General features: G+C 44.7%; 1 long non-coding RNA gene across 1 annotated transcript in view; it reads right to left on the bottom strand.

Moving 5' to 3' along the window:
• Positions 1 to 1,972: 1,972 nt before the first annotated feature.
• The window catches only part of LOC149124602 (uncharacterized), a 58,421-nt gene continuing 49,637 nt past the window's right edge, over positions 1,973 to 10,756 (bottom strand). The window contains exons 2-3 of the long non-coding RNA XR_016213303.1: positions 5,379 to 5,506; positions 1,973 to 3,119 (exon numbers count right to left, since the gene is read on the bottom strand). This is a non-coding gene — a long non-coding RNA (uncharacterized LOC149124602). The remainder of the gene's footprint in view (positions 3,120 to 5,378; positions 5,507 to 10,756) is intronic.

Genomic DNA, 10,756 nt, shown 5'->3' with positions numbered 1-10,756 from the left:
GAACTTGCTGACCACCAACTTTTTTTCTTTCTTACCTTCCTACTACCTGTTTGTGGCAGACACAATTGGCTGCCAGTCCATCAGCCATCCCTCCCACTTTCTTCAGCCCTACGGGACCATAGTGTATTCCTTCTCTTCTGATGGGAGGCTGGGCTCTTGCACACACTAGGGTTTTAAGCCAATCACAATGGTCTCATTTTCCTCCTGAGTGAATGACACTGCTGAATGATCACAACCTGAAGAAAAGTCGTTTGGAGGTCAGCAACGTAGGTCAGAAGATGACACCTATTTAAGGCTTATGGGTAAGATGATGTAGCCCAGAAAAACAGATCTGATTGGCCAAGAAGTATAGATTTTGTTCAGTGACCGTGAAAAAACATTATTTGAGAGGTTATTTCAGAGGGCTCAAGGGAAGAAGTAGGGTAAGTAGATGAGGAAGGGAGAGAAACCAATGAGATATGTATTAAGTGAGTGGTTTACTGCTGAGGGCAATAGGAGCTCCATCCTGCAGGACCCTCAAGAAACTGAGGAACAGGCTTTAGAACACATCAGTTTGGGATAAGGACACTGAGACATTCACTCCTTGGAGGTGTTCATTTTTCTCAACTTTGGGTCTGCATTGTTTTTAGAACAAGATCCCTTGAAGCTCGAGAAAACTTTCAGGAAGAAAAGAAGGGAGACACAGGATCTTGAAGTGGGAAATTGTCCTGGGAGCCATCCCCATGACTGCAGGTGAACCCAGGGGCCAAGACAATGTGGATCCAGCATCAGTAGCTTCTGCTACGTGCACTAACCCATGGAACATAAGGAACATGTTTGAATAGGTAAGGGACATGCTTGCAAGCTGCTCTGGAAAATATTTTTCTGGAGACAGTGTTTCTATGATGGCTGGGGGTTCACATTTTCATTCAGAAGACAACTCTGCATCCTGTGAAAATATTCCAGGAGGGTAGTAAGGAATAAGTCTCCTGTTCTCAAGAAGGTCATTGTCTGGGAACTGGGGTTGTTTTGTCTAAAAATGAGGAAGCTACGTTAATGGTCAAGTGTAAGATAATAAGGCAGTTAATTAAAGCTGTATCAGGGGAGGGTAGCAAGGAAAAAATGGATGTGAAAGACGCTGCAGGGATAAAATGAAGAGGTCCCAGAAGCTTGTCAGACAAGGGGTTGAGAGTTAAGAGGATTCACAGATGAACAAAGTCGTGGAAATGGCTGTTTGAGAGCATCACGCTGCCAACAAAAAAATCCTGGAGGCAGAGGGAAGAGCCACACTGAAGGATGGCACCAAGGTTGAGAAATGATTGCTATCAAAAAGAGCCAACAGGAGCTGGCACTGTAGCGCACAGGGTTAATCCACCTGCTATGACACTGGCATCTCATATAAGGCTGATTCAAGTCCCAGCTGCTCCACTTCCAATCTAGCTCCCTGCTAATGCAAGTGAGAAAGTGAAAGACGGTAGTTCAAATGCTTGGGGCCCTGCCACCCACACGGGAGATCCAGATGGAGTTCCAGGCTCCTGGCTTCAGCCTGGCCCAGCCCTAGCCATTGCAGTCATTTGGGGAGTGAACCTATGAATTACAGATTCTCTCTTTCTTTCTCTCTCCCTCTCCCTCTTCCTCTCCTTCTCCCTCTCCATCTCCATCCCCATGACTCTGCCTTTTAAATAATAAATAAATACATAAATAAATCTTTTCTAAAGAAAGAAAAGAGGCAACATGTAGCCACATCTGGTTTCCAGTGGCCTCTGACACCAAACATTGTCGGGGAATCTACATGTCCCAGGAACCATGCCAGTTGCTAGTGTACTAAAGTCAGGTACAAAAACTAATGAAAAGTAGTTTGCAACCTCAAGGGGCTTACAGACTCTCTGTGGTGCAGGTTAGGGCCTCATGTAGAATGAGCTACAGAGAGGGATGAGTGTTAGGGAAGGTTTTTTTTTTTTTTTTTTGAAAGATACAACATTTGAGTGGGTTATTTTTGGGGGGTGGTGGTAGACAGCATGTTTTTATTCTAGAAGGCAGCCTATGTATACACAAATACAACCACAGTTTGAATACCTATGGAGGATTTCCTCTTAAAGGGTATTAATGGCTTATAGAGCCTTAAAGTATGTAATGAACTCTTCACATCAAATTTCGAAATTTTCTGGCCCCTAACATAAAGTCTTAAAATCAAAGCCATGTTTTTTATCCTCAAAATATCTGCACATAAAACAATGTAGTATAATTTTAATTTATTCTATTTGATCTAAGGCCAAAATACATATGAAAATTGTGACAATTTCTTAGTTCTCTGAGCTGAGATTTAGTGGATGGATAGGAGTCTTCCAGGCAAAGGAAGGTACATTCCAGATTACGGTTATTGTTATTGGCCAGGCTTAGGTTAATGATTTATCCTACAGATGATAAGGAGCCTTAGATAGGGCTCCGTGTGTGCTTTGCGATGGTCAGTGAGGCAGTAAATGAGGGATGCGAGCGATGTGGTCAGAAAGACGCTCCAGAGTAGCAGTTCTCAAAACGTCTGGGACCCTGGGGGTCCCTGACACCTGACACCTTCCTGCAGGTCTGTGAGGTCGCAGCATTCTCAGAACAATACTAAGATGGTATCTGCTTTTTCATTTTCATTCTCTCAGTGGTGTACAGTGGAGTTTTCCAGAGACGAAATGACATGTGATGACATCATTTCTTTGGTGGCTAGTAAAATGTACCTGCTGGTTCTTGTAGGTTAAACATTCTTTTCTCATTTCTAGTAGATTTCTAAAGTGGTCTATATCCAATGCGGTAATTATTGGCTGGCATCACCCTCATCAACGAAAGCTGTTTGAGATTCTCAAAAATTACCAAAACCGATAGACTTGAGAACTATACACAGCTTTATAGAAATTTACCGATTTCATTTAAAAAAAAAACAAAACACTGTTGAAAGAAGGCAGGCAGAACTGCCCTAATGATTTGAGCGAGGAAACTCCAGCAGAAAATCAGAGAAGGTTTGATAGGTTGGTTAGCTGGTTGGCTGAGCAAACCCAAGGACAGACGGACAAATCAGGAATCCATTTGAAGAAAGCCAGTTTTGCAGGCTGTGGCTGGCAGAACTGGAGACTCATCCAGTAGAACGCGGAAAGCTGGAGAGGAAAGAGGAAGGGGAGATTTCATTTGCTGGGCCCCTGCCCATTCTCTGCCTGGCCACAGACTCCCACTGCTCCTTTGGCATGTTCACAGATTCCAGCTCCGTGAGCTCAACTGAATGCCTTCTTCACCTCCTTCTGCCTTGTGCTTTATCTCATTTCTGTGGGGATCCTTCTGGGCAAGGACTAATGCTGACTCGACTCTGCAGGACTGAGTTGATTTCATCTCAGCAGCCACATAACGTCAGGGTGGTGTTCTCCCCCACTCCGCAAACCCATAAGCCTTCCATCTGCATCCTCACAGAGGCTAAGAACACATATATTAGTGTAGTAAATGTTAAAGCTTGTTTTATGGGGGAAATCCTTAGCTACAATCTGATCCCTGCATGATAATGTGTTGTTAATTACTGGTAAATGTTCTTTTCAGTAATCTTCCTACTGATGGTTGCTCTCAACAAGTGAGTCATTGGTAGAACAGAAAATGACCCTTCATGCTGGGGAATGCTGGGAAAGTCGGAATTTAAATACAAAGGTCCTTGATGAAGTACATTGTGGGGACCTAGTTTGCTAATCCCCACAGAGCAGTCTTCTGTGGGGTCCCTAGGGCTGAGGCTGACAAAGTTGTTCCGTACACCCTCGGCACCCAACCAAGCTGTGCTATCCGGGTGGCCCAGAGCTGCTCTGGGCCCCCACTGTGGCTGCTCATGTGAATCTGCCTCCTGGAAGATCCGACCCTCCTTGCCCTTCTGCTCACTGTTCTTCAAAATATACCAGGTCTTAGACTTCGCAGGGAGGCACTGTTTACTACCAACAGAGAGACACTCAGAGTTGATGCATTAGCAGCTTAATGGACAGACTTCAAATTGTGTTGCATAGAGCTCCCTAGTTCTGGGAGGCTGGGGGTAAATGTGTCACCACAAAATCATTTTTTCAAAGCCTTCCTTGGAGAGTCAGAATAATATTAGTATTTCAAAAACCCTGAAGAGTCCTTCAATAAAGATGCCTTTTAAACTTAAACAAATTTATCAGGTGGCATCTTCTATTTTCTTAAAAATTTACATGTCCTAGGCCTCCCTTGGAGGCCAGATGCAGGCCCAGAGACCTGGCAGCCCTGGGAGAGGACGTCCACACACCAGGAGGGATCTTCTGAATGGTGAGCAGGGTCTTCGGATGCCTGCCTGGTGTCTCCAGGTGGCAGTGGTGCAGTCCTGAGGGTACAACTCTCAAGTGCCATTGTCATAGGAAGGCAGTAGCAGCAGACATGTCACAATGTAGCTGTGCCTGGGCACTGTTTTCTGTCTGTCCTTGTGTCTGGCTGTGCAACACGCAAGTCTGAACTCCCAGGAAATAAGAATTCCCTTGTAACCTCATGGATTAACTTAATCTGCAATCACTTGGTGATGTTTGCAACAGATTGCAACTAAACATTGATTGTCACACCTGCAGAAACTATTTGATACTTAAGACTATCCCACAAAATTAGTAGCATGCTATATATAAGTTGGAATTGTTGTGCTTCAAGTATCGGACTTGGGGAGTGTCCTCCTCTTAGTCCAAGGAAATGCAAGCTCTGAGGGTGGGAATTTCAGACACTGTGCCAGGCTGCGACTGTCATGAGGATGGGAGGCAGTGTCTGCCCATAGGCCATGTCTTTTGCCTTCTCTGGGACACAGTTCTCAGGTGTTTTCTAGACCTACTACTCCATGAGACCATTAGCTGCACTAAACCTCTGTTATTTATCTCACAGCCTCCCAGGTCTTCAGGAGGAAATACAAAAGAGTAAATGTTTTGATTGCCCACTGGGACTCATAAGAGGCTAGAGATTTATACATGAAATGTTAGGAAATGCAAAAGGAGGTGAAATTAAGTGCTACATTTTGAGATTTAATAGATCTAACTTATTAAACGCATAAATCAAAAGCAAGTCTTCCCATTATCTAAGATTTCTTTTTCTAAATTAGTGATTCAGAGGCCAAAGTTGATGGATGGGCACATGTTTGTTTCAAGTGAATTAGTTGAAAGCAATTGCAAAACCAAGAGACTGTACTGTAAAAGTTAAAAGAGCTGACACTTGGGCAGAGATAATTTTGGTATTCTCTGATGTAAAGATTTTTTGGCATTTTATTTTTAATCACCAGAATTACTCCCCACAAGGCATGATGGCTCTCTGGTTAGTTTTTCTAGTTTTTTTACATTTCAAAATTTTGCAATTTTGTCTTTAAAAGAAGTGCATTAGATTAATTGAAGAGGACCAACCTGATGGCTCATAGCTATGGGATGGAAAGAACGAAGAAGGAACAGCAGATGGGGGAAGCCGGAGATGGAGACTGAGAGTTTTCACGTGCTCTTTCTGGGAGTGATGTATCAGTTGGCAAAAGGCAGGTCTGGAAAGAGATATGCAGGTTTTCTGATGCCGTCGGCTTGGCAGTGGTCTGTGACTTTGTCATGCCCCTCTAATGACAGCAGTGAGATACTGCCTAATACACGGAGGGGAGGGGTTATAAGGGTGACAACAGGTCTATGGAAGGGTGAGGCTGCAAGTCCTGAAGCTTTCTCCTTAGCTGGGACTCTGATATGTTGCTGCGTCATAGGGACTCCTTCAATCACATGCCTTATTCTGCTGGCTAACAAGTGGAAGATACCACTTTAAAGAATGGATTGGGGCCAATGCTGTGGCGTAGCAGGTGAAGCCGCTGCCTTTAGTGTCGGCATCCCATATGCGTGCTGGTTCGAGTTCCGGCTGCTCCACTTCTGATCCAGCTCTCTGCTATGGCCTGGGAAAGCAACAGAGGATGGCCCTTGGGCCCCGGCACCCGCATGGGAGACTCAGAAGAAGCTCCTGGCTCCTGGCTTCGGATCAGTGCAGCTCTGGCCATTGTGGCTAATTGGGGAGTAAACCGGCGGATGGAAAACCTCTCTCTCTCTCTCTTTCTCTCTCTCTGTCTCTCCCTCTTTCTCTGTGTAACTCTCTTTCAAGTAAATAAATAAATCTTGAAAAAAATAAAAAAATGGATTATGGAGTGTGAAGGAGGTGTTTGACTTAGTACTTAAGACACTTACATTGCATATTGGAGTGCTTGAGTTTGATACCTGGCTCTGGTTCCTGACTCCAGCTTCCTGTTAGTACAGACGCTGGGGAGGCAGCAGTGAGGCTCAAGTGCTTGAGTCCCTGCCATTCACCTGGGCGACCTGGATCGAGTTCCAGGCTCCCAGTTTCAGCCTGGCTCAGCCCTCACTCTCACAGGCATTTGGTGAGTGGAATATAAGATGGGAGCTGTCTCAAATTCTCTTTCTCTCTCTCTCTCTTTCTCTCTTTCTCTCTCATTTTCTCTCTGCCTCTCAAATATTTTTTAAAGAATGGATTATGTGAATGAATAAACAAACCTCTCTAATGAAGAAATTATTTGCTTAATTGCCACACACAAAAAGTTGGTAGGGTTCTATTACCCTAGTGGTTACAAATTTTGCTGCTTTTAACACCCAAGAATATAAAATAGGTCAAGTCTTTAGGGTGCTCTCACGACTGTGGCAAGCTCTGAAGTATTTATCCCATCTGAAAGGGGGAAGCCAGTTCCCAGCTTCAATTAACAATTGCCAATATATTGGCTCAATGTTGCCCAAGATTCACAATTTTCAAGAGGATGTGGAAATCTCAATTGTTATGTGAATGTCCAGGTTATAAAACAAACAAAATATGTAAGTCATCAATTTTAAAACCCTTACTCAATGAGACTACTTATGAACAAATGGAGAAACAGGGTTTCTGTGTCCCACAATATGGCAAAAAATTACAGCAGACTTCATATCCTAAGAAAAATCTAGTATTTGTAGATAAAATGTTAAAAAAGGCTTAAAGTATACTTAATATCTTCAAAGCACGAGATAAATCCCTAGGGTAGTGAACATATGGAGCTGTGCCTGTCCCGGGTTTGGCGATAAAGGTATTTTCCTGTCTTAGTAACCCAAGAAGCTTGGGTATTAACGACCATGTGGAATAGGAATTGTGATCCTGGACTCACAAGAGGCTCAAATACCTCATAAACAGCCAGGACTCATAATTTGTTGATCCCTTATTAAAAGGCAAACTATCAATAAATCTACCCATCCACCTAAAGATAAGTCAAAGAAACTGGCTATTTAAGTCTAGACTCTGGTTGGAAAAAGTCCACTAAGATCTAAGAGCTCTGAAACCATGACATTGGTTAAAATATAACATTTCCAGTGAGAGCACTGGGAAATCTGTCAATTCAGTGGAAAATCTCTTAGAAGGGCTATATCTATCACCAAGGGGACCACACATCTTTTTCAAAGATAAATCTCAGCTGCAAATAAACTCAAACTCCAACTTCGAGTAAAAAATTCAGACACCAAATGGAACAACCCGCCATGATTAGAAATCAACGGACCAAATGAGTACCTTGATTTGATCCTCCAGGATACGCAGATAAACAACTCCCAGGCAGAAGCTATAAAGTAAGTATTAACTATTGTCTGAGTAACACTATGAAGTCAAAAGAAATTAAACACATAAGAAAAGAGCAAAATGCTTAGGAATTAAAAGATTGAGGTGAAAAGATAGAATTGCTAGAAATGAAAAACATAATCCCTGAAATCAAAAGCTCAATTGACAGCTCAAATAATCACTGAAATAACTTGTGGGTTGAAATGTCACACTGTACCCCATAAATATGTACAATTACTATGTGTCAATCAAATACACACATATATATAAGTACAATTTTTTAAAAGTGGGTTTCTTATTGAAAAAATTAAAAATAACTGAACTGCCACTGCAACAAAGCTAGAGATATTCACTGTATGGAAAGACACGTGATGACGTCACCTAAAATGAAACAGAGAGCAAACAATAGTAACAAAAGCTACTGCCAATAATTATCGTAAACTTTGTGAATAAACAGATAAACACACCAACAACTAGGAGATAACAAAATCTGGAAAAACCTGGTGGAAATTTGACCCTCACTGAGAGCTTCCTGGGGGTCTTAGAGGGAAAACGGGAAACTCAGCATCTATTCAGTGGTACTTTGGTCTGTTTTCTCAGTTCACTTGCTACTTTTCAGTCTGCCAATAGATAGTGCACGTGTTAAGTTGCACTGAATCAGAGACAGGGCGAGTGTGTGTCTTCATTTTATCCAGAACTATACCCATGAGTCAGGTTTTCATCATGTTATGCCTGGCCTGAGGGATATCAAGGTACAAAGACATGTCTGAAACAGTGAGGCAAGCCCAGGGTTAGCAAGGAACATTTCAGGGGCAGGTGTCTGGTGCAGTGGTTGACTGGGATACTCACACCGTATCTCAGAGTGCCTGGTTTGAGTCCTGGCTCAGTCACTTCCGATCCAGCTTCCTTCTGAAGCAACCCTGGGAGGCAGCAAGTCATGGCTCAAGTACCTGGGCTCCTGCCACCCACACAGGAGACCCAGATTGTGTTCCAGGCTTCTGACTTTGGCCTGGCCCAATCCTAGCTATTGTGAGCATTTGGTCAGTGAACCATCGGATGCAAGATTTCTGCCTGTTTCTCTCTCTCTCTCTCTCTCTGTGTGTGAGAATCCTAAGTGGTGGGGCCTATCTGCCTGAGGGTTTTTTAAACAAATCTTTTAATTTGTTATCTGAGAGGGAAGCAGAGGGTGAAAGAGTGAGAATTTCCATACATTGCTTTACTTCCCAGATGCCTGCAATGGCTGGACCGGGCTGGGTCCAAAGTTTGGAGCCAGGAACTCAATCCAGGTCTCTGCTGTGGGTGCCAGGGACCCAACCACCCAAGCCATCCGAGCCAACATCTATGCCTCCCAAGGTCTGCATTTGCAGGAAACTGGAGTGAGGAGCTGGAGCCAGAGAAGGCATGGAACCCAGGCACTCTAATGTAGGATGCTGGCAGTTCAACTACTAAGCTAAACACCTGCTCCTGCCTGAGTTTTGAAGTAGTTTCCCGGAGATTTCTTATCAACACTTTGGAGGATCACTGCCCCAGGTAGGTCTAAGGAGGACAGAAACCCCTGAGCCTGCCCCAGCACAAAGAGAAGTTGCTGAACAAGGGCACTGGTAAGAGAAAATGGAGAGATTCCCAAAGCTTAGAAATGGTGTGGAAGGGCGGGGAGGGGAAGGGTGGAAGGAGGAGAGGAGGAAGGGGGACAGGGAGGAGGAGGAGAAGGAACAGGGGTAGGAGGAGGACCAATCCGTTGTTCTCACTAATTCATACCAGCAGAGGCAGACACACCTGGAGCAGCTGAGCTGGGCTCACCTAGCAGGAGCCCGCAGGCTGCAGGCTGGCGGAGGGGCTAGAGCAGAGGGTAAGCGCTACCGCTGCAGCTGTGCTGAACCGGATGCTGAACACCGTGTAGAATGAGCAGCTGGGGCTGGCACGCCTCTTCTTGACGCAACATCCAGAAGAGAGTCCTGTTGCTTTCGTGTGACTCCATCGCCGTCGGTTAATTGGTACATCCTATGCCAGCACAGGAGTCCTGTTTTAGGCTGCGCTGTTCCTGCCAGCCCACGGCTGATTGAATGGGGAATGAACTTGCTGAGATGCAAGGCTACACACAGCCTCTTCTCTCCCCATGCCCTCCTACGAAGCAGTAAATTTCAGAAGTTCTTTGAAAAACTCCAAAAACTCATGTCAAGTAAAAACCACACTGGATGAAATGGGAGTTCCTAGAGAAAAAGCACTTCGATGCCTTTGGAACCTCCTAATAATCAATGCAGTGCAACTTCCTTGGCTGCTGCATCATTTCTTCCCAGCCTTGATTTTGTCCTGTGAATCCCTCGGCACTCACCATTTGCAGTGCCTCCTGCGTATCCATAACCCCAGACCCTAGCAATGGCGAGGGGTTCAATATTTTCATTAAACTACACTTTATTTTTTTAGATTTATTTATTTATTTGAAAGTCCAAGTTACACACAGAGAGGAGAGGCAGAGAGAGAGGAGTCTTCCATCTGCTGGTTCACTCCTCAAATGGCCACAATGGCTGGAGCTGTGCTGACCCGAAGCCAGGAGCCAGGAGCTTCTTCCAGGTCTCCCACGTGGGTGCAGGGGCCCAAGGACTTGGGCCATCTTCTAAAGCTTTCCCAGGCCATAGCAGAGAGCTGGATTCGAAGTGGAGCAGCCGGGACTTGAACCAGCACCTATATGGGATGCTGGCACTGCAGGCGGCAGCTTTACCTGCTAAACTACAGCGCTGGCCCCAACTATACTTAATTTTGATTCTAGCATCAACTTGACAGATATTTCTTAGTGCCATCTGCGTTTTTTTTAAAGATTTATTTATTTATTTGAAAGAGTTACACAGAGAGAGGAGAGAGAGAGAGAGAGGTCTTCCATCCGATGGTTCACTCCCGAACTGGTTGCAATGGCAGGAGTGGCACCAATCCAAAGCCAGGAGCCAGGAGCTTCTTCTGGGTCTCCCACGAAGGTGCAGGGGCCCAAGGACTTGGGCCATCTTCTACTGCTTTCCCAGGCCACAGCAGAAAGCTGAATTGGAAGTGGAGCAGCCAGGACACCAACTGGCTCCCATACAGGATGCCGGTGCTTCAGGCCAGGGCGTTAACCCGCTGCATCACAGCGCTGGCCCCTGCATTTCTTTTTTTAGAGATTATTTATTCAAAAGGCAGAGTG

The sequence above is a fragment of the Oryctolagus cuniculus genome, chromosome 9 (assembly GCF_051225735.1).
Source record: "Oryctolagus cuniculus isolate XC-2025 breed Fujian yellow rabbit chromosome 9, ASM5122573v1, whole genome shotgun sequence".
NCBI classification, from domain to species: domain Eukaryota; kingdom Metazoa; phylum Chordata; class Mammalia; order Lagomorpha; family Leporidae; genus Oryctolagus; species Oryctolagus cuniculus.
Note: the sequence above shows the minus strand (reverse complement) of the source record. Positions and strands in the feature narration are given on the sequence as shown.